Genomic DNA, 9,724 nt, shown 5'->3' with positions numbered 1-9,724 from the left:
TTTCCTTTCGCATCATTAAACTGCGACACGACCAGGCTACACAACACTGTACAGGGAGGGGCCCCAATGCTGCCAGAGGGGCTCACATTGTCGCGCCCTGTCAACTGACCTCAAGTCAGGCAAACGACAACAAACACAGACACCAGAAAGCAGCTTCATAACTTCTGCTGCCTCAAACACAAGAAGGAGATGCTGCCAGACCTGGCCATGCTCTCCTTTATACCACCTATAGCAGCTACAAATTGCAAATCACAGAGATTGGCATTTTCTGGATACAATTATAATAATAATAATACATTTAATTTATATGGCGCTTTTCTGGAAACTCAAAGACAGCTTTACAGAGCAAACAAGACATAAAAACAAACAAACAAACAAACAAAAGATTTATCCAGACGGAGAAGCGGCGAACAAACAGCGCCAGCGTCCTCTCACGTCAGGGTCCGGCATAAATGGTTGACAATAAACAGTAAATGGTTGACAGTAAACAATAAAGAACACAAGACACACAATTACAATTTAACCATATAACCATATAACAACTACAGCACGGAAACAGGCCCGTTAAGGCCCTACCAGTCCATGCCGACCACTCTCTCTGACCTAGTCTCATCTACCTGCTCTCAGACCATAACCCTCCAATCCCCTCTTATCCATATACCTATCCAATTTACTCTTAAATAATAAAATCGAGCCTGCCTCCACCACTTCCACCGGAAGCCCATTCCATACAGCCACCACCCTCTGAGTAAAGAAGTTACCCCTCATGTTACCCCTAAACTTTTGTCCCTCAATTCTGAAGCTATGTCCCCTTGTTGGAATCTTCCCCACTCTCAAAGGGAAAAGTCTAACAGACAACCATCACGGTGATTGCTCCAGGCACACCCTCACTGTGATGGAAGGCAAAGAAAAGTCTTATCTCCTCCTCATTCTTCTCCCGCGGTCAGGCAGTCAAACTGCTGCCTCGGTTATAAAAACTGAAAGCAAAATTATAAAACCTGTCGTAAATCTTTCTCCTTTCCCCACTTGTAAAATCAAGACTTATTCTGAAGAAGGGTCTCGACCCATTCCCTCTCTCCCGAGATGTTGCCTGACCCGCTGAGTTACTCCAGCATTTTGTATCTACCTAAGATTTTAACCAGCATCTGCAGTTTTTTTCCTACCGACCTAAAACATCTTCTGCCTATTCCATCCACTGATCCTGCCTGACCCGCCGATCTCCTTCAGCAGTTTATCTCTGAATGCATTCAAGAGAGAGCTAGATAGAGCTCTTAAGGATAGCGGAGTCAGAGGGTATGGGGAGAAGGCAGGAATGGGGTACTGATTGGGAATGATCAGCCATGATCACATTGAATGGTAGTGCTGGCTCGAGGGGCCGAATGGCCTCCTCCTGCACCTATTGTCTATTGTCTATTTTGCTAAAAAATTCCAGTATCTGCAGTTTACTGTTTTACTTAGTCCTGCACCTTGTTTCCTGTACCCCCATTTCTGGGAGCGACGTTGTGGTAACTGATTTTTATCTTGCTAAATAGATGTTGCAGTTATGAAGTACTGTTAATGATCAACAATACTGGAATGGGAAATAGTTCACTCTCCTGGTAAAGTTTAAGGGATCCTTTCTTTAAACTTAACTTTTGTGTTCAAAGTACATAATTATCCGATTGCACCAACTGTGAACGAACAGTGAAAAAAATGTTCCTCGTGCTTATCCTGATAATTAAATATACTATAGACTATTCATATAATTAAAACATAACATGTAAAACATATCCATGCACCTTTTCAACAATAACAACAATTTATTCAGAACTTTCATAAAGTTGGTAATTTTGGGTTAATTTTAATTAAAAGAATATTTCAATAAAAACAGGTATATATTTGCTCAGCCCTATTTCAAAGAAGAGTAGGGGCATTATTGTCATTGTCCTGGCCAATTGCTAACTCAATATCACAAAAGTTTGAAGAAGGGTCTCGACCCGAAACGTCACCCATCCCCTCTCTCCTAGATGCTGCCTGACCTGATGAGTTACTCCAGCATTTTGTGATAATCACAAAAAAAACATTGTTTGATCGTTGTGGTGTTGTATTTGGTGGGAGCTTGCATTTTAAGCAAGTATTAGAAGATGGGGAAATGGATATGAAAATGGGGATATCCATGGAAGATTGAGGCCAGGATTTGTATGGAAATAAGTTGCTAATGGAACAATTCGAGCATGATGTTTTGTAAATTTCGTGGATGGGCTAATACAGAGGACAAAAACAGTCAATATCACATATGGTTGACATAGCAATTTTAGGTAGTTCAACTTTAGACAGAGTTGGAGAATTCATTTCAGGTAGTTATGCTATAACACATGCTTCCATTAACATGAATTGGATATAATTTGAGTAATAAATGAGGGAACACTATTTGCAATACATGGGCCAAATTGGTTACAATGCAATTTCAATCAGGAACTAGAGAACCACTTAATAGTTAATTTGGAAATTGACAAGCAGATAAAAAAGCTCTCTTAGATTTAAATAGGGGAAAAAAAATTCCATGTGACCCCGCAGTAATGAGAAACCATTGCCTTTTAAGAACACAGCTACTTCTTTAACAGTGAATGGACATTGAAATTGACAAGCGTAGACGGAGGAATTGGGAGTAGGGGATAGACTTTTTGCAGGAGACAGGGTGGGAAGAAGTGTAGTCCAGATAGCTGTGCGAGTCAGTAGGTTTATAGTAGATGTCAGTCACTAGTCTGTCTCCTGTGATGGAGATGGTGAGGTCCAGAAACAGGAGGGAGATGTCGGAGATAGTCCAAGTATATTTAAGAGCAGGATGGAAATTGGAAGTGAAGTGTATGAAGTCAGTGAGTTCAGCATGGGTACAAGAGGTAGCACCAATGCAGTCGTCGATGTAGCGGAGGTAGAGTTCGGGGATGGGGCCAGTGTATGTCCGGAACAGGGATTGTTCGACGTACCCGACAAAGAGGCAGGCGTAGCTAGGGCCCATGCGAGTGCCCATAGCTACGCCTCTGGTTTGGAGGAAGTGGGAGGAGTGAAAGGAGAAGTTGTTAAGGGTAAGAACCAGCTCTGCTAGGTGGCGGAGAGTGTTAGTAGATGGGGATTGGCTGGTTCGACGGTCAAGGAAGAAACGGAGGGCTTCGAGACCATCCTTGTGGGGGATGGAAGTGTAGAGTGACTGGACATCCATGGTAAAATTGAGGGAATGGGGGCCTGGAAACCGGAAGTTATCAAGGAGATGTAGAGCATATGAGGTGTCTTGGACGTAGGTGGGGAAGGATTTGACCAGGGGGGATAGGATGGAGTCGAGGTAGGTGGAAATAAGTTCGGTGGGACATGAACAAGCAGAAACAATGGGTCTGCTGGGACAGTTCTGTTTATGGATTTTAGGTAGGAGGTAAAATCGGTCCATGTGGGGCTGGGGAACGATAAGTTTGGAGGCATTAGAGGGTAGAGCGCCGGAAATGGTGAGGTCCGTGATGGTGCTGATGATTAAGGTCTGGTGTTCGTCGGTGGGGTCATGGTCCAAGGATAAGTAGGAAGAGGTGTCTGAGAGTTGTCGTCTGGCCTCGGTCCGGTAGAGGTCAGCGCGCCAGACTACCACAGCACCTCCCTTGTCAGCGGGTTTGATGACTAAGTCAGGGTTGTTGCAGAGTGAGTGGAGGGCTGCACGTTCAGGAGGGGAGAGGTTAGAGTTAGTCAGGGGAGTGGAGAATTTGAGGCGGTTAATGTCATGCCGGCAGTTGGAGATGAAAAGTTCTAGTGAGGGTAGTTGGCCAACCGGGGCCAATAAGAGGAGGGGCTCCGCTGGAGACAGGAGAAGGGGTCATCACTGGGGGGTGAGGACTCCTTCCCATGGAAAAAGACTCGGAGGCGGAGGCGACGGAAGAAGAGCTCCACGTCATGGCGGACGTGGAACTCGTTGATGTGGGGGCGGAGGGGGACAAAGGTGAGGCCTCTGCTGAGGACAGACCGTTCGGTGTCTGAAAGGGGGAGGTCAGGGGGGATGGTGAACACCCGGCAAGTGTGGGGGTTGGGGTCGGATGAAGGCAGGGGGGCAGACGGAGGTGGAGGGGGTGGGGTTGGTGGGTTAACAGAGCAGAGGGGGGCATGAGGACCGATTTGGGGAATAGTTAGGGTCGCCTGGCTAGAGGGGGAAGGGGGAGATCCAGTGGAGAACCTGCTGTGGTTACCTGTAGTAGGAGGGGGTGGGCAGTAGGACCCAGCGGTGCTGTGGGACTGCCTGGTGGGGGCTGTGGGCCCAGCGCGGTGTCTGTGAGCCGGGTGGAGCTGCGACCTGCTGCTGGGTCTGGGAACTAGGTACAGCGACAGCTGCGACCTGCTGCTGGGCCTGGGAGCCCGGTAAAGCGACCTAAAGTATACACTGGAATTTAGAAGGATGAGAGGGGATCTCATCGAAACGTATAAGATTATTAAGGGGTTGGACACGTTAGAGGCAGGAAACATGTTCCCAATGTTGGGGGAGTCCAGAACAAGGGGCCACAGTTTAAGAATAAGGGGTAGGCCATTTAGAACTGAGATGAGGAAAAACTTTTTCAGTCAGAGAGTTGTGAATCTGTGGAATTCACTGCCTCAGAAGGCAGTGGAGGCCAATTCTCTGAATGCATTCAAGAGAGAGCTAGATAGAGCTCTTAAGGATAGCGGAGTCAGGGGGTATGGGGAGAAGGCAGGAACGGGGTACTGATTGAGAATGATCAGCCATGATCACATTGAATGGTGGTGCTGGCTCGAAGGGCTGAATGGCCTCCTCCTGCACCTATTGTCTATTGTCTATTGTAATTTTAGCTTGCTTAACAAAAATAAACTTCTTTGAAAATACCTTTATATCCTGCATCACAAAATGCTGGAGTAACTCAGCAGGTCAGGCAGCATCTTGGAGAGAAGGAATGGGTGACGTTTCGGTTTGAGACCCTTCTTCGGACTGATGTCAGGGGGGGGCGGGACAAAGAAAGGATATAGGTGGGGACAGGAAGACAGTGGAAGAACTGGGAAGGGGGAGGAGAAGAGAGGGACAGAGGAACTATCTAAAGTTGGAGAAGTCAATGTTCATACTTCCGGGCTGCAAACTGCCCAAGCGAAATATGAGGTGCTGTTCCTCCAATTTCCGGTGGGCCTCACTATGGCACTGGAGGAGGCCCATGACAGAAAGGTCAGACTGGGAGTGGGAGGGTGAGTTGAAGTGCTCAGCCTTATATCCTTCATGAAACACTTTTCTGTAGGGGGATTGCACGTAAGGTCGTAAGATCAAAGTGCGTGATGCACAGAGTCGCTCAAGCCGTCTGGAGGACATCGTGGCTTCCGGCATACACAAGTAACACGTAACACATGCAACAGGTACCTTTAAAAAGCCGCCAAAATGGCCATTTTTTGTGCTGTAAAAAATGAGGAAGAAGTTGGAGGATCTGGCGGAGGAAAATGAACCATGGGAATGGCTGCCAAGTCCACGGATGCAGGAAGCAGCTGGGAAGACTTCTGGCCAGCCGGCGGGAGAAGGGAAACGCGGCCGGGAAGGGAGGCAGGCGAGCAAGGCCGAGAGCAGAGGGCCGCCGGCCGGGAGGAGAAGATGAGGAGGAGGAGGAGGAGGAGGAGGAGGAGGAGGAGGAGGAGGAGGAGGAGGAGGAAAGGACAGGGTTGAGCGAGCTGGGAGAGGAGCAGCAGGAAGAACCCAAGTCGAGGGGCCTGGAGTCTGCAGGGGCAGAATCAGCGAGCGCTGGAGGTCGGCGAAGGGCCCAGGGAGCTATGCTCGACGGCCTTGGAGGAAGAGACGGTGGAAGAGGAGGAGGAGCGAAGTGTCGAGCCCGAAGAGGAGGAGGAGGAAGAGGACCGGGGAGAGGCCGATCGGCAGCGGAGGCCGAGCAGCAGCGAGAGCTGGGCTGTGCTGGGCGCTAGGTGCTGGGAGCCAAAGCAGAGGACCAGGCCACGGCTCTGCTCGGCGGCCCCAGCCTCGAGGTGTTGAACGCCAGCCAACTGGAAGCGAACCCTGGCTGACGGAGATGGTGAGCGGGGAGAAGGGGCTGGAGGGTTAGCAGGGGCAGCAAGGGACCAAAGAGCCCCAGGAAGCGAGGTGCGGAGCAGGGGTATCGAGCCTGGAGGAGTGAGGAGCGCAGGAACGGGGAGAGGTGTTGGGACACTCGGAGTGCCGGGATGGAGCCGGAGACGCGCTGATGGGAGAAGACGGGTGAAGCCGAGCTGCAGCAAAGTGCAGTCGCAGCATTCAACTGCAACACCCTCTCATTAGGACTGACGATTTGTTCCACAACAGACGTTGTTCCAAACATAAAATAGAAGAAAAAGACGAAGCAAAGAGTGCTTAAAACCAAATAAGTGATTACCTGCAGTACACAGCATGGCCCCCAGTAGGCGTTGCATGGCAACAGTACAGGTCAGGGGTCGTGACCTCACCTGCCCCCTATTGCATGTCTAAAATTCTAGCCCCTAATGTCCTACGCACCATTGACACATGATTTTATAACGTGCTTTCTATATCACAAGGTTTCTTATGATCACAGCTATCATGTTATAGCAGAACTACCTGTATGGAACTACCAGTAACCAGAAAACTACAACATGCCGTGAGTGAATATGAGGTATTGTTCCTCGAGCTTGTGCTAGGCCTCGCTCTACAAAGTATGGTGCATTGCGTGGTTGCCAGTATATGCCAGTATTGACTGGATATATTGCAGGGCAAAATAATGCTGTAATTAATAACGCGGAATAATACACTCCACAAAGAAGAGCGTAATTACATAACAGGAAGTTCAATTAAAATGTTTACTCCACTGTAGTGCTGTGAAACCTTTGGTCGATTCAAAATAAATTAGTCGTAGAAAATTCCATTGTTAAACCATTGATTTATTTGTAAAGACGAAGTTTCAATTTAGCAATTTTACTTCTATCTGATGGTAAGTCTTAACAAAAATTTAAATGGCAGAAGCTTTAATAGAAAATGGGCAACTGATTTTCAGTTCATAGAGAAGGTTTGATCTTAGATCAATTTCAAGTAACTCGTATTTAGAAAAGCATTGGAGGTGTGTCTTTTATGAATCAATTACACTATCTACAGTAATTCTTAGTGGATGAATAAGTTCATGTTTATCATAAACCTGAAAGGGTGAAAAGCGGATGAGAAGTCGTATCCGTTTAGTGAAAATAAGAACGTGTAAGAATCAGAATTTACAGTAAACAAATGGAATAAAGTATAGTACTTCAAATTATTTAACTCCAAGTTAATTTTACGACTGACTGAACCAAAATCTGCCAGTGATGTCAGGATATTTGTGTGTTAATCTTTAACAGGGAAGATTTTTAAATTGTGTGTGTCGGTGTGACCATAAATCAGTTTTTTAATTCTGTTACTAGTAAATTTAACAGGGTTTCTACTGAATCGTTGGGGAAATTAACAGTGGTTTTCAAAAACAAAGATATTTGTGAAATTGGTGGAGGAGACTGCCTTTCTCACTAATATTGGGCAAGGAATTGTTGTGGAGCACAACAGAGTAATGGGGGGTGGGATTGGTTTGTTAATGGAAGGTTTAGGACATCCTGCGTTGGATAAGCGCAATAAACTAGAAGGATTGGGGTTTCAATCAGGTGTATATTTTAAAGTTGGGAGTTGGTGAGGGTATGTAGTGAGGGTGTGTAGTGAGGGTATGTAGTGAGGGTATTGTTATGTATTTGTGCTGTAATTGGACTATGAATAAACCTCGGACACACACAAGTATTCAAACGTGCCTGTATTCATGTTAGCACCATCTTAAGTCCTCCTTGAGTATACGTACAATCGAGCAAGTAATTTCATATGTAGTCATTTCATATTAAAAGTCATTTCATATTAAAAGTCATTTCATTTTAAATCAGGTTCGCATATCCAACAGGTATGTAGGGATCATGACTGAGCTTGGGAGCTTGAGGGAGATGGTAATTTTTAATTTGAAACCAACTACTTGTAATCCATGGGCTTTAGTTACAATCAGAGTATACTTCACGAATCAGACACCGTGAGCAATGTGTTAATACCATAACAATTGCACAATTATCAGTCATAACTGTCTTGGTTGCACTAGGCACTTGTTTTGTTTTTCACTAATATTGGGTCTTTTTATTTATTGAACATACTTTTTGTTTGTTTATTATGTTACCAATGGATAGTATGTTTACAGACCTGTTATGCTGCTGCAAGAAAGAATTTCATTGTTCTTTTAAGGTACATATGACAATTGTCATGTGACTCTGGGCTCTTGACATGGAAGGGGAGAATTAGTTAACTTAGAAACACTTCCATTCAAGAATCTTTCTGTTCATCTTGCAATTCCAAAAGGAGACGTACTTGTCATAGAGTACCCTCTATTTGATCTGTTGTAAGAGGTTTCCATCTGACAACCCCCCCCCCCCCATTCCCCCAAAATGCATGAACAAATGGCTGGAGAATTAAAAGATCCAAGTCCAGTTCTAAATTTGTGGCACAAGAGATTGGAGATGCTGGGGTCATGCATGAGAGTTGGGCCGAAGAGCCTGCTTTTATCTTGTATGACTCCATAACATTTAGTTGCAGAATTTAGCTGAGCATAGGAAGTGGAAACAGAGAGATTTAGCTCACTAATCAGACACTATGAAAGATGTGCTGATACCATAATAATAGCATAATTATCAGCCATATTAGGTGGAAGGGGAGAATTATGTAATTTAACAACATTTCCATTTATAGACATATTGTCTATAAATGGAAATGTTGTTAAATTACATAAGACATATTGTCTATAAATGGAAATGTTGTTAAATTACATAATTCTCCCCTTCCACCTAATATGGCTGATAATTATGCTATTATTATGGTATCAGCACATCTTTCATAGTGTCTGATTAGTGAGCTAAGCCTCTCTGTTTCCACTTCCTATGCTCAGGGAAAGGGAAATGGGCATTCAGCATTTCATGTCAAGAACCTTCTAAATTTATTGCCTTCATTTTTTAATGAAAACATCATAAGGTGTATGAAACCAGGAGGGGAATAGATAGGGTGAATGCACAGACTCTTACTCAGGGAAGGGGATTTAAAAACCAGAGGACATAGGTTTAAGGTAAGAGGGGGCAGATTTAAAAGGAACCTGAGGGGGCAACATTCTCACTCAAGGTGCTGCCAGAGGAGGTAGTTGAAGCAGGTAGACTTCCCTCTTTATGAAAACATCCTCATTTAAGTGGTGGAAAATGAAATTCATTAAATTTATGTTATTGTGATTCAGCAGTTGTAAACTTCCTTTGTTTATGTTGTGCAAGAAATACTGGAATATTTTTCTCAAAACAAGGTGTGCCACCAAATATAATGTTCTTATCAGACTGCCTTAATTGTTTGTTTTCTATATGTGTTCATTTGAGCTCAGGTGCAGCAAACAATAATCTCATAATTGCAGTCTTGATTGTGACAAAGCATATCTTAACAGATGTTGGTGATTCGATCCCCTGGAAATTCACCCCAACTCCCATGCCTTACCAAGTGCACGCTAAGCTTTGAACAGTCTCAAAACATCTATCGTGTGCATTTTCTGGTTATTATATGAACATTGGTTACGTTTATATTCAACAGAGCATACACAAACAAGATGATTTGTACATGTCTTTTTGTATCATGAAATCTCTGGAATTCCTTTTTCCATTATTACAAAAATGCCATGCAAGACAAGAATTTGAATTTAAGTGTGTG

This window comes from Rhinoraja longicauda, chromosome 21 (genome assembly GCF_053455715.1).
Source record: "Rhinoraja longicauda isolate Sanriku21f chromosome 21, sRhiLon1.1, whole genome shotgun sequence".
NCBI lineage: Eukaryota > Metazoa > Chordata > Chondrichthyes > Rajiformes > Arhynchobatidae > Rhinoraja > Rhinoraja longicauda.
The sequence above is the reverse complement of the archived record's forward strand: the minus strand, read 5'-3'. Positions refer to the sequence as shown.